The 23,459-nt window shown below is 40.0% G+C and overlaps 1 pseudogene; it reads left to right on the top strand.

Moving 5' to 3' along the window:
- LOC140515806 (CCR4-NOT transcription complex subunit 7 pseudogene) overlaps positions 1 to 21,511 on the top strand; it is a 34,689-nt pseudogene extending 13,178 nt beyond the window's left edge.
- Positions 21,512 to 23,459: the final 1,948 nt, after the last annotated feature.

The raw sequence follows: 23,459 nt of genomic DNA, 5'->3' as shown, positions 1-23,459 counted from the left end.
ATCCTGGGTGTGTCAGGGTGCTTGCTGTTATATCCAAGTACAGCAAATACCAGGGGACACTTGGCATAAGGGAAGACTGAGCCCTGGGAAGCATAACTTACACAGTGAAGTGGGAGAAGAAGCCTGGAGTCTGGGCCAACAAGAGAGCAGCAGGGGGAGATAGGAACGGAAGCAAGAGAGGTGAGAAGGGATTTCATATACCTCTCACAGGAAGGGAGTCAGAGGGCAAGGACACGGATAAAAAAGCCTGCCCCAAGCAGAGGGGAGACACTGGTGCTGCTTCAAGGCCTCTGGGGACACAGAGTTTGCAGAAATTAAACAAATGATGTTCTTCTAAGAAGAGAAAGGTAGAAAAGAGATCTGGCAAGAGAACATCACAAAGACATTACAGAAAGGGCCCCATGAGTAGGCAATAGCCCCCCCTTGGAACAAACTCTGGGACCCAGAAGCAGGTCCCCTATGGAGAAGGGATTGAGCAAGGGGACCAGGAAAATTTGCTCTTGAAAGAGACCTTGTCAAGTATACAGGACAGAAAAGAAAAGAAACAGAAATGTCCCTTCCCACAACCCCATCAAAACTGTGTGAAAGTAGACAGTCCACAGGAGCACTGGAATTTAGACCTAGAAAGGACCAAAAGTCAGCCTCTCATTTCCTACCTAAGACACAGTAAATCCTCTCTCTTGTATCCCTGAGAAGAGCCCATCCAATCTCTGTTTCAAGTTCTTCAGTAATGGGGAAGTCACTACCTCCCAACCTAGGTTATTCCTTTGGAAAGTTCAGTTTTTCATTGTATTAAGTCAAGCCTGTATCTCTGTAATCAATCCATTAATCAATCAATTCTAGAGCTATTTATTAAGCACCCACTATGTACCAGGTGCTTTATCTTTCACCTTGATTCTAATTTTTTATTCTTAAGCCATGGCAAAGTCTAATCCCTTTGCCATGTGTCAATCCTTCACATATGTGAGGACAGCTACCACTGCCTCCACTGTCTTCTCTTTTTAGAGTGAAATGCCACCCACTTATGGATTCATGTAATTTAGGGCTGGCAGGTTCCAATCCACTCTAGGAAACAGGACTGGAGAGGGAGGTTCAGTGACTTGTCCAAAGTAGCATACATAGGCTGTAGGGAATAGAGATGAAATTCAAATTGAGGTCCTGATTTTACATTCAGGACTCCTTCCACCACATGAACCTTCCATTTTCATCTTTTACTTATAGGGTCATGTTTCCAGGCCCCTCACCATCTGTCAATACCCTTCCTAAATGTTTCTCCTAGAAATGAACATGATATTCTAAGTGTGGATCCTAGAAATGAACATAATATTCCAGGACCGTAGAGAGTTGCTTCTATTTTTGGCATGATTATTTTATCCAGTCCTGTGATTTCACTGGTGTGGGGCACTCCAGTTTGGAGAGTTTTGCTGCTCATGTCAATCAACCAGGGGTTCAGGAGTTGCTTGGGACCCAGAAGGGTTAAATGATTTGATTATGGTCATATGGCCAAGTCAATAGGTAGGACTTGTACCCATGTCTTCCTGACTCCAAGACAGGCCTTCTATTGTCTACCCCAGTCTCCATCCCATACTTGCATTAATGCATCCTGAAAGAAACCTAGCTAAGTCAGCTATGAGCCAGCCATTGAGCAATAGACAGACAGAAGTAAACCAACCCCACACAGACACTTTTATCCTCCAGCAGCCAGACCTCCACCTGCTTCAATGAAGCCCATGAGAAATGCAGGAAAACACCATGTGACCTCGGCAAACATCAGACATGGCCACTAGGACCCTAGCTCAGCAACAGGAACGCTGCCAGCCCCCACAGCCTCCAGCTGGCAGCACCTGAGGACCCAGCACAGAAAGTCAGTGACCAGGCCCCTGTCCACTCCCACAAAAATCTTGAGACAGTGCCCCCTGTGCTGCAGCAGGAGAGTTCAACTTTACAAGTCAGGAAATAGGCAAACAACATGAACACAAAGCAAAAATAGATTCATTGATCACTTCCTGAAAGAGATCCAAAATGAAAACTCTAAGAAATATTGTAGCCAAATTCCAGAATTAACAGCTATTGCAAGCAGCCAGGAAGAAACAGTGTAAATAACATGGAACCACAGTCAGAATTACACAGGATCTAGCAGCTTCTACATGAAAGAACAAAGGGCTTCCACTATGATATTCCTGAAGACAAAAGAGCTTGGAGGACAACCAAGAATCACCTACTAAGCAAAACTGAGCATAATGTTTCAGGAGAGGAGATGGACATTCAATGAAATAGGTGACTTCCAGACTTTCCTGATTAAAAAAAAAAAAAACAGAGTTGATCATAAAATTCAATCCTCAAATACAAGACTCATGAGAAGCATAAAATCATAAACAGGAATGAAAAAAATACTTTCTTCAATAAAATTGAACTATTTGCATCCCTGCATACGTAGACAATACAAGTAGCTGTTGAGAACTGTATCTTTATTATGATGCAAAAAAAGGGTATATATAGACAGAGAGTGGGGGTATGAGCTGAATTTGATGTGATGATAAAAATAATTAAAGAGTGAAAAAAGGGAATGTACTTGGAGAAGAGAAAAGGAGGAGGTAGAAAAGGATAAATTGCATCACATGAAGAGGCAAAAAGATCTACTATAATACAGGGAAAACAAAGAGGAAGACAAGACAACCTTACTCTCATTGGATTTGGCTCAAAGAGCAAAGGTCACATATATAATTAGTTGCATCTAGAAATTTATCTTACCTCATAGGAAGTAGGAGAGGAAAGTATGAAGAAAAGAGAGGGAATGGAAAGAAGGAAAGGCAGAAGCAGTAGGGGAAATAAAAAAGGAAAGGGAAGGAGGTCAGTAGAAGGGAGGGCAGGTTGAGGGAGGAAATGGTCAGAAGGAAAACCCTGGTTAGGAGGGAAAGGAAGAAAAATGAAAGGAAAGCATAAACATGGGGGAAAATAAGAGAGAGAGACAGTAATCATAACTGTGAATGTGAATGGGATGAACTTTTCCATAAAATAGAAGTGGAGAGCAGAGTGGATTCAAAACTGTAATCTTACATCATGTTGCTTATAGAAATACATTTGAAACAATGACATACACAGAGAGTAAAGGTAAAAGGATGAAGCAGAATATATTATACTTTAACTGAAGTAAAAAAAAAAAAAAAGCAAGGATAGCAATCCCAATCTTAGAGAAAGTAAAAGCAAAAATAGATCTAATTTAAAGAGACAAGGAATAGAACCACATCTTACTAGAAGGAACCATAGACAATGAAGCAAGGTAAATATTCAACACATATGCACCAAGTGGGATAACATCCAAATTCTTAGAGAAGTTAAAGGAGTTCCTGGAAGAAACAGAAAGCAAAACTGTACTAGTGGGAAATCTCAACCTCTCCCTCTCAGAACTAGGTAAATCTAATCACTAAATGAACAAGAAAAAAGGAGAGGAATTAAACCTTAGAAAAGTTAGCTTTGATAGACCTCTACAGAAAACTGAATAGAGGTAGAAAGCAATAAACCTTCTTATCAGTGATACATAGCACTATGCAAAACCTGATCATGTACTAGGGTATAAAAACCCCAGAATCCAATTCATTAAGGCAGAAATATTAAATATATCCTTTTCAGAACATGACATAATAAAAATTACATGTAATAAAGGGCCATGGAAAGATAGACTAAAATTTAATTGGAAACTAAATGATCTATCCTAAAGAATGAGTGGGTCAAACAGCCAATGATAGGAACAATTAATCACTTCATCCAAGAGAATGACAGTAGCAAGACAACATACTAAAACTTACAGGATGCAGTCAAAGCAGTTCTTATGAGAAATTTTATATCTTTAAATGCTTACATGAATAAAATACAGAAAGAGGAGATCCACGAATTGGGCATGCAAATAAAAAAAAACCTAGAAAAACAAGTAATTTAAAATCCCAATGAAATATTAAATGAAAAATTCTGAAAAATCAAGGACAGCTTAATGAAATGGAAATTAAGAAAACTATTGAACTAATAAATAAAACTAAGAACTGGTTATATGAAAAAATGAAACAAATACATCTTTGGTTATCTTGATTTAAAAAAAAAAAAGGAAACCAAATTACCACATCAAAAATGGGGGAAAAACAGTAAATTTAACACCAAAGAAGAGGAAATTAAAACAACAATTAAGAGGTATTTTGCCCACATATATGTCAATAAATCTGATAATCTCTGGGAAATGGATATATTTACAGAAAATACAAAGTGCTCAGATCAACAGAAGAGGAAATAAAATACTTAAATAACTCCATTTCAGAAAAAAGAAACTGAGGAATCCATCAATGCACTCCCTAAGAAAAAAAATCTCCAGAGCCAAATGGATGTACACGTGAATTATACCAAATATTTAAAGGACAATTAATTCCAACATCATATAAAATTTTTGGGAAAATAGGCAAAAGAGTACCACCAAATTTTTTTAATGATACAAATATGGTACTGATACCTAACCAGAAAGAGCCAAAACAGAAATAAATTAGAGACAAACTTCCCTAATCAATATAAATGGAAAAATCTTAAATGAAATATTAGCAAAAATATTATTGCAACTTATCATAAGGATAATACACTATGACTAGGAGGGATTTATATCAGGAACATCTCTTGATATAACGCATGATTTTTGTTGATTTTTTTTATTGAGATGGTCAATTATGTTGATAGTTTTCCTGACATTGAAGCAGCCCAGCATTCTTAGTATAAATCTTGGTCATAGTACATGGTCCTTTTGATATATTGCTATAATCTCCTTCATAGGATTTCTTTTCTTGTGTTTCACTGTAATTTATTAAGGAAAGGAGTCTATAACTTCTTTATCTGTTCTTGCTCTCCCTTGTTTAAGTATCAAAACCACATTTTTTTCTATAAAAAGATTTTGGTAGGACATCTTCTTTACTTATTTTCCCAATAGTGTATATAATATTTAGATGAATTGTTCCTTCAGTGTTTGGGAGAATTCATTTATAAATCCATCTGGTCCTTGGGATTATGTGTTAGGGATCTCATTTATGGTTTGTTCAAAAAAAATTTTTTTAAGATGGTGTTGTTTAAGTATTCTATTTCCTTTTCTGTTAACATGAGCAACATATTTTTGTAAATATTCATCCATTTCCCATAGATTTTCACTTTACCGGGCATATGATAGTGCAAACTACCTTCTAATAATTAAAGTAATGAATTAAAGTAATTTCATCTTCATTACTTATGCATTCACTCTGTTCATTGTCAACAGTGGAAATTTGATTTTCTTCGTTCTCTTGCTCTTTACTCAAATAACCAATGGTTTATCTATTTTACTGTTGTTTTTTTTTCATAAAACCATCTTCTAATTTTATTTACCAGTTTAATACTTCTTTGTTATTTTCAATGTTATTCATTTCACCTTTGAATTTAAGGATTTCCATTTGAATATGTAATTGAAGATTATACATATCTTCTTTTTCTATTTTTAAAAAAATTCCATGTAGCCATTTAGAAAAAGATAATTTCCCTAAGTAGTTTTTCTCATTGCTTCCCACTCCTTTTGGTATGTTGTCCCATTTTTGGTCTTCTCTTTAATGAAATGATTGTTTTCTATGATTTTTCTTTGACCCACTCAGTCTTTAAGATTAGATTATTTAGTTGTCAGCTAATTTTTAATCTGTCCTTCCACATCTCTTTATTGGATGTATTTTTTATTGTATTGTTGTCTGTAAAAAGTGCATTTAACATTTCTGTTTTTCTTAATACCACATTAAAGCAAATAATAGAAGAGAATGGCCCAGAATTTCTGAACATAAAAGGGGTGGAATAGTGTATCCTAATGAACACTGGAGCTCAGGATGCAGCCCAGAGTGACATATCTTGTAAATCTGAGTGTAACAAGAAATAAATTTTTGAAATATTTTTAGAAATAAAATGATAGTGGAATAGATTGCTTCCTTCTTGCACATCTTAAGGAAGAGTAATGTGGTAGGAGTGAATGAAGGTTGATGGCAACAGTAACAGCTGACATTAGAAGACCAGTAAGAGACATTTTTCTAAAAGTACAAAAGGAGACAGGCATGAATGAAGAAATCTGGTATAGGCAACAGGGAAGAGGAGAACATGGCATATTATGAACAGAATCTTGTGACATTCTGCCTACAAAGAAATATTTCTCTTGTGAGCCTACATTGCAATATGGGAGGGAATATGAAAGGAAGGGGAAGTGGAAGACAGAGAGGAGTAAGAAATGTACTGCATTAAGATCAATGACTACAAATGAGGAGAAGGTAACCTCTATGTTCTCAGAAAGAAAAGAACCTACAGGGGAAGACAGGGGTGAGGAGGAGGGCAAAAAGAGTGAAAAGGGGAGGATAAAAAAAAAGAAAAAGGGGAGGCCTTATTTTAGAGGTGAAGAGGTTCCACTGACAAATGATCTTATTCTTGACAGATGAAAATCTGACACTGGAAGAGGCCTAGGGAATTTTGTACCTGAAAAGCCTACTTATCGTGAGAGGGGCACTTGAAACTAATGGGCACCGTGGAGGGTAAAAGTTGAAATGAATGAAGAAAGGTCTGATCTTTTGAGTATATCAATTTATTAAACAATGTATGCCAATTGCCTAACAAAGTGAGATCAGACCTCCTCAGTTTAGGCCTAGAATCTGAATGCAGGAGAAGATAAGTCTAACTGATTAGAAGGAAAATTGGGTGACGATTTCTAAAGGGTTGAAAGATTAGGAACTTTTTAAGTTGAGTGAGGGAGAGAAAAGAGGGTGATATTTTCTGAATTCAGGAAAAGGGGTGTCTCACTCCTCTCAGGCATCTGGTAATTACAGAAATGCCTAAGAAGCACACTATTGAACTATGGGGCATTTGGCATAAAACTGTTTGTGATTCAGCAGATCATTTACTTTCGTTAATTTGACTTTTATTGTTATTGCAAATTAAAGAAATTAAGACAAGTCATTGAAAATTCTTGTTCTGATTAGATTAACTTTTGCTTTTGAGGGTTGCTTGAACCAATGCTTTCTACTCACATCTCCCTAAAAGGACTTTCTTCTTTATATCTTGTCTATATGTCTGTCATATTGTTCTGTACAGTTTTCAGAAAAATTTGACCCTTATGTCTTTAGTGGTTTTGAAGATTCTGAACACATCAGGGAGCCTGGTCTGCAAAGCTGGGAATCAAGAGGGGACTGCCCCAACTACCACTGAGAAGGGGAAGGAGAGTAGGTATAAGGGTAAGAATGGAACAGGGATTCATGACTTCTCTGCATGGCTGGGGCATGGGAGCATTGGCAGAAAGGCTGGGGAATGGCACTCTGCTGGGCACCAACTCACATACAGTTACTGCAAATGAACACTCATCACCAGCGTTCTGAGAAGAAGCCCTTCTTCTTCTCCCTTCCTGCTCACCTTCCAAATTGTCTTGTGCCGGAGAATTGTTTCACCTCATCTTTTGATTGGTTCTGTATTTCCAGAATTCCTTTTGAGGCATTATTTTAGACTTGTTGGAGGTGAATTTTTTTTTTATTTTTTTTTATTTTGTAATGTTTAACAATCACTGCCATACAATTGTGATTTTATCCCCCCCACTTACCCCCCACTCCCCCCCGCCCTCCCCACGACTGCATACAATTCTGTATAGATTCTACATATACTTTCCTATTGAGTATATTTTCACTATAGTCATGCTATGTAGTCAGACTAAGATAAATGAAAGAAATCGTATAACAAATCAGAACATGATACACAAACACATACACATACACAAACATGATCTGCTACAATATGTGAGTGACTTCCATATTTCTCTCTCTGAGTGTGGCAGGCATTTTGCCTTGAGATCCTCCATTGGGATTTTTTTTTTTTTTTTGGTAAGAAGTTCTTGTGTTATTACACAAATCTAAGTCTACCAGAAAAAACTCTCACACACTGTGGTTGTTGCTGTGCATAAAGTTCTCCTGGTTCTGCTCCTTTCACTCAGCATCAGGTCATATAAGTCCTTCCAGGCCTCTCTGAAGTCTTCTTGTTCATCATTTCTTATGGCACAATAGTACTCCATTACATTCATATACCATAATTTATTCAGCCATTCCCCAATTGATGGACATCCCCTTGACTTCCAGTTTTTGGCAACTACATAGAGTGCTGCTATAAATATTTTTGTACATGTGGGACCCTTTCCCATTTTTATGATCTCTTGGGGATATAGTCCTAGTAGCGATATTGCTGGGTCAAAGGGTATGCACATTTTTGTAGCCCTTTGGGCATAGTTCCAAATTGCTCTCCAGAATGGTTGGATGCGCTCGCAGCTCCACCAACAATGAATTAGTGTTCCAACTTTCCCACATCCTCTCCAGCATTTATCATTTTCTTGTTCTGTCATGTTTGCCAATCTTATAGGTGTGATGTGGTACCTCAGAGTTGTTTTGATTTGCATCTCTCTAATCAATAGTGATTTAGAGCATTTTTTCATATGATTATAGATAGCTTTAATTTCTTCCTCTGAAAATTGCCTGTTCATATCCTTTGACCATTTATCAATTGGGGAATGACTTGTATGATTATACATTTGGATCAGTTCTCTATATATTCTAGAAATGAGGCCTTTATCCCCGAGCTTAGCTGTAAAAATTCTTTCCCAATTTACTACATCCCTCCGGATTTTGGTTGCATTGGGTTTGGTTGTGCAAAAACTTCTCAGTTTAATGTAATCAAAGTTATCCATTTTGCATTTCATAATGCATTCTATCTCTCCTTTAGTAAAGAATTCTTCCCTTCTCCATAGATCTGATAAATACACTATTCCTTGCTTCTCCAGTTTATTCATGGTATCAATCTTTATACCTAAATCATGTACCCATTTGGACTTTATTCTTGTGTACGGTGTCAGGTATGGGTCTATGCCTAATTTCCGCCACACTGTTATCCAGTTTTCCCAGCAATTTTTGTCAAAAAATGAGTTCTTATCCCAGAAGCTGGGGTCCTTGGGTTTATCAAACAGAAGGTTGCTATATTCCTTGCCTACTGCATCTTGAGTGCCAAGTCTATTCCACTTGTCTACCTCTCTGTTTCTTAGCCAATACCAAGTGGTTTTGATAATTGCTGCTTTATAGTACAGTTTGAGGTCTGGTAGCGCTAGGCCACCTTCCCAAGCATTTCTTTTCATTAGTCCCTTTGATATTCTGGACCTTTTGTTTTTCCAAATAAATTTTGATATTATTTTGTCCAGCTCTAGAAAGTAATTGTCTGATAGTTTAATTGGTATGGCACTAAATAGGTATATTAATTTGGGTAGAATTGTCATTTTTATTATATTAGCCCGGCCTACCCATGAGCAACTAATGTTTTTCCATTTACTTAAATCTGACTTTATTTGTGCAAAAAGTGTCTTGTAATTGTGTTCATATAATCCCTGGGTTTGTTTTGGCAGGTAGACTCCTAAGTATTTTATACTGTCTACCCTAACTTTAAATGGGATTTCTCTTTCTATCTCTTGCTGTTGGACTTTGTTGCTAATATATAGGAATGCAGAAGATTTGTGTGGGTTTATTTTGTACCCTGCAACTTTGCCAAAGTTGTTTATTAATTTTAGTAATTTTTTACTTGAATCTCTGGGATTCTCTAGGTAAATCATCATATCATCTGCAAAGAGTGATAACTTAGTTTCTTCTTTGGCTATTTTAATTCCTTGAATATCTTTATCTTGTCTAATTGCTACAGCTAACATTTCTAGTACCATATTAAATAATAGTGGTGATAATGGACAACCTTGTTTCACCCCTGATCTTATTGGGAATGCATCTAGCTTATCCCCATTGCATATAATGCTTGCTGAAGGTTTTAGATAGATACTGCTTATTATTTTATGGAAAGTTCCCTTTATTCCTACGTTCTCCAATGTTTTTAGTAGGGATGGATGTTGTATTTTGTCAAAAGCTTTTTCTGCATCTATTGAGATAATCATGTGGTTTTTGTTAGCTTTGTTGTTGATGTGATCGATAATGCTAATAGTTTTCCTAATATTGAACCAGCCCTGTAGTCCTGGTATGAATCCTACCTGATCATAATGTATTAATCTCATGATAAGATGCTGTATTCGTTTTGCTAGAATCTTATTTAAAATTTTTGCATCTATATTCATTAGGGAAATTGGTCTATAATTTTCTTTCTCTGTTTTGTCTCTTCCTGGTTTGGGTATCAAAACCATATTTGTATCATAGAAAGAATTTGGGAGGACTCCTTCTTCCCCAATTTTCAAGAATAGTGTATGTAGTATTGGAATTAACTGTTCTTTAAATGTTTGATAGAATTCACTTGTGAATCCATCTGGCCCTGGAGATTTTTTCCTAGGGAGTTCATTGATGGCTTGTTCAATTTCTTTTTCTGAGATGGGGTTGTTTAAGTATTCAACTTCCTCTTCTTTTAATCTGGGCAATTTGTATTTTTTAAAATATTCATCCATCTCATTTAGATTATCGAATTTGTGGGCATAAAGTTGGGCAAAGTAGTTTCTAATTATTGTTTTAATTTCCTCCTCATTGGAGGTGAGTTCACCCCTTTCATTTTTAATATTAGTAATTTGGTTTTCTTCTTTCTTTTTTTTAATCAGATTGACCAAAGGTTTATCAATTTTATTAGTTTTTTCATAAAACCAACTATTGGTTTTATTTATTAATTCAATAGTTTTCTTAATTTCAATTTTATTAATCTCTCCTTTGGTTTTCAGTATTTCTAATTTGGTATTTACTTGGGGATTTTCAATTTGTTCTTTTTCTAGCTTTTTCAACTGCAAGCCTAAGTCATTGATCTCCTCTTTCTCTATTTTATTTATGTAAGCATTCAGAGATATAAAACTTCCCCTAATAACTGCTTTTGCAGTATCCCATAAGTTTTGGTATGTTGTCTCACTATTGTCATTCTCTTGAATGAAGTTGTTGATTGTTTCTATGATTTCTTCTTTAACCCAATCCTTCTTTAGAATTAGATTATTTAGTTTCCAATTGATTTTTGGTTTCTCTTTCCATGGCCTTTTATTACATGTAATTTTTAATGCATTATGATCTGAAAAGGATGCATTGATTATCTCTACCTTTCTGCACTGGATTGTGAGATTTTTATGTCCTAGTACATGGTCAATTTTTGTAAATGTTCCGTGTGCCGCTGAGAAAAAAGTATATTCCTTTCTATTCCCATTTAATTTTCTCCAAAGATCTATCATATCTACCTGATCCAGAGTTTTATTTACCTCCTTAACCTCTTTCTTGTTTATTTTGAGGTTGGATTTATCGAGTTCAGAGAGGGGGAGGTTGAGGTCCCCCACTAGTATAGTTTTGCTATCAATTTCTTCCTTCAACTCTCCCAACCTCTCCTCTAAGAATCTGGATGCTATACCACTTGGAGCATACATGTTTAGTAATGATATTGCTTCATTGTCTATGGTGCCTTTTAGCAGGATATAGTTTCCATCCTTATCCCTTTTGATTAGATCTATTTCTGCTTTTGCTTTGTCTGAGATTAGGATTACTACTCCAGCCTTTCTTACATGAGCTGAAGCACAATATATTCTGCTCCATCCTTTGACCTTTATCCTATGTGTATCCCCCCGTTTCAAATGTGTTTCTTGTAAGCAGCATATTGTTGGATTATGGCTTTTAATCCATTCTGCTATCCGTCTCCGTTTTATGGGAGAGTTCATTCCATTCACATTCACAGTTATGATTACAATCTGTGTATTTCCCTCCACCCTCTTTCCCACCATTTGTGCTTTTAGCTCTCCCGTCTCCCTTCCCCTCCTCAATAGTATTCACTTTTCTCCCCCTCCTCCTGCAGCCTTCCCCTCCTTCTTTTGACCCCCCTCCCTTTTAGTTCCCTTTACTCTTATTGCTTCTTTCCTCCATTTTAGCCACCCTCCCCTTTCTTCCCCCTTCCCCTCCTACTACCTATAGAGCTAGTTAGGCTTATCTACTTAAGATTATTGTTCCCTCCTTTGAACAAATCAGATGAGAGTACCTCTCAAACAATGCTCATCTCCCTCCCCTCCTTCCCTCTACTATAGTTTTGTACTTCTTCCTGTGATATAATTTGCCATTTTCTGCTTCCCCCTTTCCACACCTCCTATTACATTCCCTTCTCATACTTAAATCATATTTTTGACATGACATCATTTACTTTATGCCCGTTCCCTCTACATATATCCCTTTTATCATAATAGCTGCACAGTTCTCAAGATTAACAGGTATCATCTTCCCTTATAGGGAGGTAAACAGTTTGCCCTAATTGAGTAGCAAGTTTTTGTTTTTGTTTTTTCCCCTCTGTTTACCTTTTTATGATTCTCTGGAGACCTGCATTTGAAGATCAAATTGTCTATTGAGTTCTGGTGTTTTGGTCAGGAAGCTCTGGAAATCCCTTATTTCGTTGAATGACTTTCTCCTTGCCTGAAATGTTATGCTGAACTTTGCTGGGTAGTTGATCCTCGGTTGGAGTCCCAACTCCTTTGCCTTACGGAATATTGGGTTCCAATTCTTTCGATCTTTTAATGTAGAAGCTGCAAGGTCCTGTGTGATCCTGACTGTGTGTCCTTGATATTTGAATTGTTTCTTTCTGGCTGCTTGTAGTATTTTCTCCTTCACTTGATAGCTCTGGAATTTGGCAACTATATTTCTTGGGGTTTTGAGTTTGGGATCCCTTTTGGGAGGGGAACGGTGGATTCTTTCGATGACTATTTTGCCCTCTGAGTCTAGTACTTCTGGACAGTTTTCCTTGATGATTTCCTGGAAGATATTGTCCAGACTCTTTTCTTCATCATGGGTTTCTGGGAGGCCAATAATTCTTAGATTTTCTCTCCTGGATCTATTTTCCAGGTCAGTTGTTTTTCCAATGAAATATTTTACATTTTCTTCTATCTTTTCATTCTTTAGATTTTTTTTGACTGATTCTTGTTGCCTCATTGAGTCATTAGTTTCTACTTGCCCAATTCTAATCTTCATCGTAGTGTTTTCTTCAGTTAGCTTTTCCATCTCCTTTTCCATCTGACCAATTTTTCCCTTTAGGGAGCTATTTTCTCCATTTAATTTTTGTACTTCTTTTTCCAATCGACCAGTTTTCCCAGTTAGGTGTTGGGTTTCCTTTTCCATCTGATCAATTTTCCCAATTAGGCTTTGGGTTTCCTTTTCCATTTGATTAGCTCTTCCTTTTAGGGAATTATTCTCTCCAGTTAATTTTTGAACTTCCTTTTCCATTTCTTCAATTTTCTTTTTCAGGGTGATGTTCTCATCAGTGAATTCTTTTTTTATAGTTTTAAAATCATTGGCCAGTTTTTCTCTTATATCCTTCTTCAGATGTTCCAGGTAATCTAGTTGTGCTTGCGAGAAATTCATAGTCCCATCTGAGGTTTCAGATGGAAGTACAGTCTCAGCCCTAACCTCTTTGGTGTTTGTGTTTTGGTCCTTATCCCCATAGAAAGATTCTATGGTTTTTTCACTTTTCGTCTGCTTTTTCCGATTCATGATGTTGGCTGAGTGTTGTAGCTTTTGGTTCTTTCAGTCAGAAGGTACAGATCTTTAAGTTGAGCTGATGTGTGTCTGGGCTAAAAGCAGGCTTTTGTTTTTTGTTTCCCTGATCAACCCTGTGGTTAGCTTGTTAGGTGTGTGGGAGGTGTGGTCTGGTCTCAGGCTATCTCCTCAGCTGACTTGAGGCAAATTCAAGGTCAGGGGATGGTAATCCCAGCTTCCCTATTGTCTTCCCTTTTCCCCTGGAGGGCTGGGGCACGCCTAGAAGCTAACGCGTGTTCCCGCCCCTCCTGGGGCTCGTCTCCTGGCTCTGAGGCTTGCCTGGGTCTCAGTGCGAATTTTCTCTGCCCTGGGTCGTCTGTCCCTCCAGATCGCCTCCACCACAGTAGGAAGAATCCCCCTTTGCCACTTTTCCAGCCTCTGGTGTTATGAGACCACCCGCCCCCTTCTGCTGTTCCCGCTGATCCAGGATTAATCTGGGGAAGAATTTTATGGTTCCCTCACGGTCATCAGGGGGGAGGAGAGAGCACTTACTGATCACTCTGCCATCCCAGTTCCTGGAAGGTCAAGTAGTGACCCACCGAAGTCCGTCTTCAGGCTGAATATTTCAAGGGCTGCTGCGGTGATGTCTGGCACTCAGCGGCTCTCACCGGCTCGGCCTGGCTTATCTCCTGCTCCACTGGTCTCGCCCGCCACTCTCGGGCTCCTCTGGTCCCCTCCGCCCTGCCGCGCCGACCGCGCTGCGCTGTGCGCCGGGGTCTTACCCCCGTGGAACAGATCCCTCCCGTGGACCCTCCGGTCCAGCCTGGGCTCCGAATCCGTCAAAGTCCGTCACCCACTGGATTTTACACCTCCAAAGTCTGGTCAGACTCTCCCCCCAGAGATATCCAAAGGAGTTTTTCCAGGAGCTTAGGTGAGTCGTTGCTTTCACTCCCCAGAATTCTTGATTATCTTGGAGGTGAATTTGAGAGAGTTCAGGCAACTTCCTGCTCACTCTGCCATATTGGCTCCCTTGCACAATACTATTCCATTACATTACTATACCATGATGTTTTCAGTCACTTCACAACTGATGGACACCCCATTGATTTCCAGGCCTTGGGAACTACCCAAAGAGCTCCTACAAATATTTTTAAGCATACTTTACTCATTTTCTCCTTACTCCGATTTCTTTGGGACTAAGAGCCTTGTGGTAGTATCACAGCCAATAGAAGCATGTTCAGTTGAGTGGCTTTTGGGGCCAAATTGCTTTCCAAAACGACTATACCAATTCAGTGCTACACCAGCAGTGTGTCAATGTGCCTATTTTCTTGTAGCTTCTCTAGCATCTGTTGTTTTCTGTCAATCAGTCAGACAGTATTATTAAGGCCTTGCTATGTTGCAGAGATGATTCTAAACCCTGGGCATACAAAAAAAGGCAACAACACCCTGTCTTCAAGGAACTCACATTCTAATGAGGGAGACAACAACCAATAAGGGAAGTCACTAGCAGGTAAGAGACCTGGAAAGGCCTCCTGCATATGGTGGGACTGGAGTCGAGTCTTTTTTTTTTATTTTTTATTGTATTTATTTATTTTTAGATTTCAACATTTATTTCCACAAAATTTTGAGTTTCAATTTTTCTCCCCATCTCTCCCCTCCCTCCACCCCATAATACCTTGCATTCTGACTATCCCTTCTCCCAATGTACCCTCTTTTCTATCACACCCCACCCTTTCCTTATCCCCATCTTTTCTCTTTTCTTGTACCTCAAGATAAATTTCTATACCCCATTACCTGTGTTTCTTATTTCCCAGTTATATGCAATAATAGTTCCCAACATTGGTATCTAATGCTTTGAATTCCAACTTCTTTCCCTCCCTCTCTACCCATCCAGGGCAGGAAGGTGGTACAGCGGATAGAGCACCATTGCAGGAGTTAGGAGGACCTGAGTTCAAATCTCACCTCAGACACTTGACACTCACTAGCTGTGTGACCTTGGGCAAGTCACATAACCCCAACTGCGTCATCTTGGATCATCTCCAGTCATCATGATGAATATCTGGTCACTGGATTCAGATGGCTCTGGAGGAGAAGTGAAGCTGGTGACTTACACAGCCCTCACGCACTCAAAAGACAAAGTCAAATGCAAGTCATGTCATCATTTCTTTGATGGCATGGTCTTCTTTGGCAATGAAGGACAAACACACACACACACACACACACACACACACACACACACACACACACACACACACACACACCTTACCCATCCCCACTGAGAAGGCAAGTCATTCAATACAAGCTATATATGTGTCATTTTGCAAAAGACTTCCATAACAATCATGTTGTGTAATACTAACTACATTGCCCTTTATCCTACCCTGTCCCCTCCTTTTTTTCATTCTCTCATTTGACCTTGTCCCTTCCCAAAAGTGTTTACTTCTAGTTACTCCCTTCTCCCATTTGCCCTCCCTTCTATCATCCCCCTCACTCCACGTGTCCCCTCCTCCCCTACTTTCTTGAAGTGTAAGATAGATTTTCAAACCAAATTTAGTAAGCATGTTATTCCCTCCTTAGGCCATATGTGAAGAGAGTAAACTTCACTTTTCCCCTCACCTTCTCCCTTTTCTCCTCCATTGAACAAGATTTTTCTTATCTCTTTTATGAGTTATAGCTTGCCCCGTTCCATTTCTCTCTTTCTTCTCCCAATATTTTCCTTTCTCACTCCTCAATTTTTATTTTTTTATGGATATCATCTCTTCTGATTCAACTCAATCTGTACTCTCTGTCTATACAAGTGTGTGTGTGTGTGTGTGTGTGTATAATCCCTCCATCTACCCAAATATTGAGAAAAGACTCAAGAGTTAAAAATATTATCTTTCCATGTAGTCATGTAAACAGTTGAGCTTTAGAAAGTCTTTTATGATTTCTCTTTCCTGTTTACCTTTTCCTGCTTCTCTTGATTTTTGTGTTTGAAAGTCAAATTTTCTATACAGTTCTGGTCTTTTCATCACGAATGCTTGAAAGTCCTCTATATCATTGAATGACCATTTATTCCCTTGAAGTATTATACTCAGTTTTGCTGGGTTGGAGCTGAGTCTTAAGGGAAGACAGGAGGACAGGAGGCAGAGCTATGGAGAAAGAGAATCCTATGCATGGGGAGACAGCCAGGCACAAGGCCTGAAATTTGGACCCAGAGCAGTGTTCAATTATCAGTCAGAAGAAAAATGTTTCATGGAAGAGAGTGAAGTGTTAAACAACAGGAAACATTAAAAGGGTCAGGTAGTGAAGGGCTTTAAAATATTTTTCTTGGGTCCTGGATATAATAGGAGCCATTGAAGGTTACTGAGCAGAGGGTGACGTGGCCACACTGTGTTTTAGGAAGATCACTTTGGAATAAACTGGAGTGGACAGAGACTTGAGGCAGACAGGCACAACAGCAGATTATTTCAATAGTTCAGGAGTGGGGGGAATGAGTGTCTGCACCACAGTGTCAGTGGTGTAAGTAGAGAACCATGAGCATTTGGAGAAGTTAAACAGAAGTTAAAGCAGAAACAACAAGAGTTGGCAAGAGATTGGAGATGTGGGGTGAGCGTGAGGGAGGAGTCCGGGATGACACCAAGATTATGAGACTGGATGACTGACTGGGAAGACAGTGGTGCCCCTGAGTGTAATAGGGAAATATGAAAGAGGATAGGGTTGGGACAGGGGGTAAGATAATCAGTCCCATTTTGTCTGTGTTTAAGTGGAGGTGCCCAGAAGACATCCAGTTCAACATCTGCAAAATTACTTGATGATGTGAGACTGAAGCTTGTGATGGAGGTTAGAGCTGGAAACATACATTTGGGAGTCATCTGTATAGGGATGATCACTGAACCCATTGGAGCTTATAGGATCACTAAGTGAGAGAAGAGGGCCCAGGCCAGGCCACTGGGGGACACTCATGGTTTGTGGGTTTGATCTGGGTGAAAGCCTAGCAAAGGAGACTGATAAGGAGAAGTCTGATGGAGAGGAGGAGAAGAGGAATAGAGCAGTGTCGCAAAACTCTGGAGTGAAGGAAATGTCCAGGAAGAGGGTGATCAACCTTATCAGAGTCTACAGAGAGGTCAAGAAAGAGGAGGATTAAGGAAAGACCATTAGATCTAGCAATTAACAGATCACCAGTGACTGGAGAAACTGGAAAGAGCCCTTTAGGTGAATAATAAGATTAGAAGTTGTACACATTGTCTTTCCCATTAGAATTCCAGCTCCTTAAGAACAAGGACTGGCTTTCCTTTCTTTGTATCACCAGCCCTCAGCACAATGCTTTGTACACAGTAAGCCCTTGATAAATGTTTCAATCCTTCATTCACTGAGTGTAGCTGACTTCTCCAAGGAGCTCAGCTGAGAAAGTAGGGAGTGATATGGGATGAGAGTCTAGGATGGTAAGGATATGGAATGGCTAGGTATGGTAGGATCAAGGAAGAATTATTTTTTCCATTATATTTGAATTTATTTTAAACTTAAATGCAAAATATGAAAAGAAAAAAAAAACAATGCCAAGCACACAGCAGAACATAAGAGAAGATTCTATATAAAGCAAAAATTTTCCATTTCAAGAAAACCTATGTAGTAAATGCTGCATATTCTTTTCAAAGCTGTACATCTTTCCTTTGCTTTCTTGTATGTTTTTTTGTCCTCTGCTCTGCACTTTTTACTTTATTTTTTTCTTCTTCCCCCCAAAATAAGGCTACAATTAATCATGGATGTACACACACACACACATATAGATATCCATAAACAAACATGTACACTTAAACAAATATACATAAGAACACATTATGGTTATTTCTACTTATCATCCCTCTTTCTGTAGGTGTTATCTTCCTTTATAAGTCCAAGTCTTTCCATGTTGTTCTAAATCCACCAGACCCTCATTTCCTACACCACGACAATGTTCCGACCCAATCACATTCTGTCTGGGAGATTGTCTATGAGATTTTTCCCCCCAATTTTTCTGTATTCTCTCAATTCTTGGCTGCAAAGATTTTATTAATACAGGAGAAATTTATTTCATATGATCAAAATATTCATCTTACACTTGAACACTGCTCTTACCTAATATTGCTTTAGCTCTGATACTACTGATTCAAGTTCCTTCACATTTTTTCCCCAGAATCATTGAAATTCCTGATGCTCTGCTCTACCAAATGAACCCTCTTATTATTTTTTCCTGACTCAGTAAGATAATTTTTAGTAATTTAACTGAGATTATATTATATAACTAGATTAGCTAGGTAAAATTGCCAGTTTCCTCAATATTATATTACCTTTACCTACCCATGCACGATAAAATGTTACCTCAGTGGTTTAGATCTAACTTTGTTCATATAAAAGGTGTTTTGTGTTTATATTCTTAAATTTCCTACACCTATTTGGCAGGTATATTTTCATTTTTTATACTGTCTAGATATTTTATATGTTCTAAAACTAATGATTAATATGGCTGATACAGTGTAGTTTCCCTCTTTTTGTCTTTTGTTACATTTGGTTTTAGGTTTAACTTTGTCTGAGATCATGATTACTTCCTTGCTTTTTTATGTAATAAATTCTACTCCTGAGCATTATTCTGTATTTGTATGTATCTCTCGTTTTTACAGCATTTCCTAAAAGCAACATAATGCTGAATTAAAATTTTTAATCTGAGATCAATTTCCATTTTATGGGTAAATTCATCCCATTCTCATTCTAAACTATAATTACTTGTATACGTTTCCTCCTCCCTAATTTCTTAAGTATTCTTCTCGCCCTATTCCTGTCCTTCCTTATTGCTCTACTTTACTTCTACCTGTTACCTTGCCCTCCTATTCGTCAAACTACTCCCATCCAAAAATCTCTCATCTTCTCCTTCCACTTTATGCTCTCATCCTCTTACTTCTTTTTGAATTTAGATTATACCCTTCTAAATATATGTATATACATATATATATATATATATATATATATATATATATATATATATATATATATATATATATATATATATATATATATATATATATATATAGTTCCCTATTTATTCAATTTCTGTTAATTTGCCACCATTCCTACCACCTCTCCATTCTATTCCTTATCCATCCCTTATCCCCTCACCCCCCTATATCTCTTGCCCTCTTATTTCTTTCTGAATTTAGGAGATTTTTACACACATACACACACACACACACAAACACACACATATACATACATACATACATATATGAATATCCAAAATGCCTTTCAGCTCTGCCATCCTTACTGTCATCTCTAGGGTCAAATACAAAATTCTCTTTTGAGCATTTAAAGCCACTTTTAACGGATCTCCCACTTATCTTTTCAGTTATCTTACATCTTACATTCCACAGTGTACTCTCTGATCTAAAGCTTCTGATATCATTGCTGCTCTAGGAGAAAAACACTCCCATCTCTTGACTCCAGGCACTTTTTCTGGCTGTCTGTCCAGTCTGCAATGTTCTCCATCCAATTTCTCTGCCTTCCTTCAAGTCCCAGCTAAACCCCTATCTTTTGCAGGAAGCTGTCCCCAATCACTCTTAGTTCTAGTGACTTCACTCTATTAATTATTTCCTAGTTATCCTATGTATTACTTATTGGTACTGAGTTATTGGCACATTGTGTTACCCATTAGACTGTGTGTTTCCTGGGGCCAGGAACTGTCTTCTACCTTTGTTTGTATACTCAGGGCTTAGCACGGTGCCTGGCATATAATGAGGGCTTAATAAATCCTTCCTTAGTGAGTGACTGAAGGCCTGGGTCCATTGTGATTTCTTATTACATGAACTCAACTGGGTTCAACTGCAGCCAGGCACTGGTTTAACACTCCCTAATCAACTTCCACTTGCTGAAGCAGCCATTCCAAATCTTCTCATCCTTCCTCAAGTCTTCCATGGCATCCCTCCCCCACCTTCTCAGCTGAGACCCTTATCTCATGTTTCACTGAATAAAATGAGGTCATTTGCTGAGAGCTCCTTCTTCTCCCCTTCCCCTCACATCACCTTATTCCTGGCTTCAGAGTGATTATCAATAGCAACTGTTGCTGTTTCCCTCCCAGCCTGAAGTCTTCATTTTTCTTTGCCTCATTAAAGGGTCAGCCCCCAGCTACTTCTTAAACAAGCCTATTCAATGAATGGGCATTACCTCACCCTAAGTGAATACCTGAATAGACCTTGGCCTAAAGGGCCCAAAGTCTCCCAATGCATCTTGAGTCATCTACAGTCATCTTGATGAATTATCTGGTCAGTGGTTGCAGATGGCTCTGGAGGAGAAGTGAGGCTGGTGACCTTGCACAGCCCTCCCTCACTCAAAACAAAGTCAAGTGCTGCCCGGGGCGACTCCCGGGCCTTCGCCCTCTACTTACCTATCCCCGGTCCTCAGACGTCTCTGGCCCTCCTCCTGGTTCGGGGGGGGGGGGGGGAATTCCCTCTCCCTGTTGGGGAAGGGGAATAAACAGGCAGAGCACCCGAAAGGAGTTGCAGCCAGCAAGCTTTATTCCGTTTCTCTCTCTTTCCAGCTCTCATGGTCATCCCCTTTTATTATCCCCTGTCTCCTCCCCCATACCTCCCATGGGCGGGCGAGCTCCTCCCAAGTGCCTCCCCGTGGGTGGAGCCAGCCTGTTACCAGGGCCATCCCAGTACCTCGTGGCTTGCTAGACCAGCTAGCCTGCCACGTAAGCAGGTTCGGACCCTCAGGCGTCTCACGGTCCTCACGGGGGACCCCGGTCCAGAGCTGTCCCCCAACATCTCCCCCCTTTTGTTTTACATGGGTAGATTGGGTGGTTCCCCCCACGGGGACCTGTCTTTGCGATGTCTCAGAGACAAAACATCTCCTTTAAGACTCTCTAGTGCCCGTGTCAATAACTGCAGGGGGCACTTCAGGAGGCACGGCAGGACGAGACACATAAGGAGAAGAACTGCAACAGAGGAGAGCATGCCTGGCAGCCAATGCAAGTCCAGGATTCGTTGTAACCAATCGAAGATGGAACGCTCTTCTTGTTCACGCTTTTCCTCAAACGTTCTTATTCAGCTTATTCAGCTGATCAATAAGCAAGTCCAACTGATGGATGTCATCTGTGGCGTTGAAAGCCAGCATAGCCCCCTGGAGGGCTTTGCGGACCGCCGGCCATTGATTGGGGAAGGTTGAGGAATGTTGAGTCTGCATAAGGCAGGGAGTCCCTGTGCTAATGTCCAGTAGGTGTCGCCCCTTTGATCCGTGGCTCGCTGCTCTGCGGGGGTGGCATTGTACCATTTGGACTGGACAGCCTCGGACCCAGGAAGGAACTGTTGTAAGGCCATCAGAAGTGTGAGCATGGTTATCTCACGCTGTTTGCACACCCGCTTCGGATGGTGCCTTCCTCTCCGCCCTCGTCTCCTCCTTGCTTTCGGCTTTTTGCAGCTCAACTGCCCATCGTGTGGGGATCCAGATCTCCGTCCCTGGGTCAGCTCCATCTGGTTGGACGCAAAGATACCCCTGACCTCTAGCTAAAACTACTCCAGGGCCATGCCATTTGCCTTCTTGGTCCCTCCACCGGATTTGAGCTCCGGTGAGGCAGGCAGTAGGGGTCTTTAACGGCCTTTCCCTTCTGCCTCCCATCTCGTGAAGATAAAATCTTTGTGCGGGGCATGCGCCATCGTCTCGGATTTGCAAAAAATTGTGAGTGAAGGGGGGCGGAGCCAAGATGGCGTAGTAGAAAGACGCACATACACATAGCTCCGAACCCACAACCCATAGAACAACTACAAAGAAGTAACTCACGGCGAATTCTGCACCCAGAGGCCACAGAACATTGGAGCGAGGGAGATTTCTGTTCCGGAGAGACCTGCAAACCTCTCGTAAAAGGTCCTTCGTGCTGCGGACTGGGCGCCGGGACTGGGAGCTGAGTACAGCCCTGCCGTGGCCGCGGCACCGAGAGGAACAGATCCGAGCGGGCTTCAGGGATGGGATCTCCAGCGGCCGCACAAGTACCTCCACCCACAGGTGACGGGGGTCTGTGAGAGAGTCCCTTTGGTGGGTCGAGGGGGGAGTGGGGTGCCCCCATGGCTCGGGCCCCCTCGGGAGACAGAAGCTGAGGGGCAGCGGCAGACCAGGGCTCTCCAAGCAGGCAGGAGCCTGGATCCATTGTTGAAGGTCTGTGCATAAACTCCCTGAGGGAACTGTGCCTGAGAGGCAGCCCTGCCCTCACCTGAGCATCTGAATTTAATCTCACACTGAATAGCAGCCCTGCCCCCGCCCAAAGCCCTGAGGCTGGAAACAGCATTTGAATCTCAGACCCCAAACACTGGCTGGGAGGATCAGGAGGTGAGGTGGGTGTGAGGAAAATATTCAGAGGTCAAGTCACTGGCTGGGAAAATGCCCAGAAAAGGGAAAAGAAATAAGACTATAGAAGGTTACTTTCTTGGTGAACAGGCATTTCCTCCCTTCCTTTCTGATGAGGAAGAACAATGCTTACCATCAGGCAAAGACACAGAAATCAAGGCTTCTGTGTCCCAGCCCACTCAATGGGCACAGGCCATGGAAGAGCTCAAAAAGAATTTTGAAAATCAAGTTAGAGAGGTGGAGGAAAAGCTGGGAAGAGAAATGAGAGACATGAAGTCAAAGCATGAACAGCAAATCAGCTCCCTGCTAAAGGAGACCCAAAAAAATGTTGAAGAAAATAACACCTTGAAAACTAGCCTAACTCAATTGGCAAAAGAGGTTCAAAAAGCCAATGAGGAGAAGAATGCTTTCAAAAGCAGAATTAGCCAAATGGAAAAGGAGATTCAAAAGCTCACTGAAGAAAATAGTTCTTTCAAAATTAGAATGGAACAGATGGAGGCTAATGACTTTATGAGAAACCAAGAAATCACAAAACAAAACCAAAAGAATGAAAAAATGGAAGATAATGTGAAATATCTCATTGGAAAAACAACTGACCTG

The sequence above is a fragment of the Notamacropus eugenii genome, chromosome X (genome assembly GCF_028372415.1).
Source record: "Notamacropus eugenii isolate mMacEug1 chromosome X, mMacEug1.pri_v2, whole genome shotgun sequence".
Lineage (NCBI taxonomy): Eukaryota > Metazoa > Chordata > Mammalia > Diprotodontia > Macropodidae > Notamacropus > Notamacropus eugenii.
The sequence above is the reverse complement of the archived record's forward strand: the minus strand, read 5'-3'. Positions and strand labels throughout refer to the sequence as shown.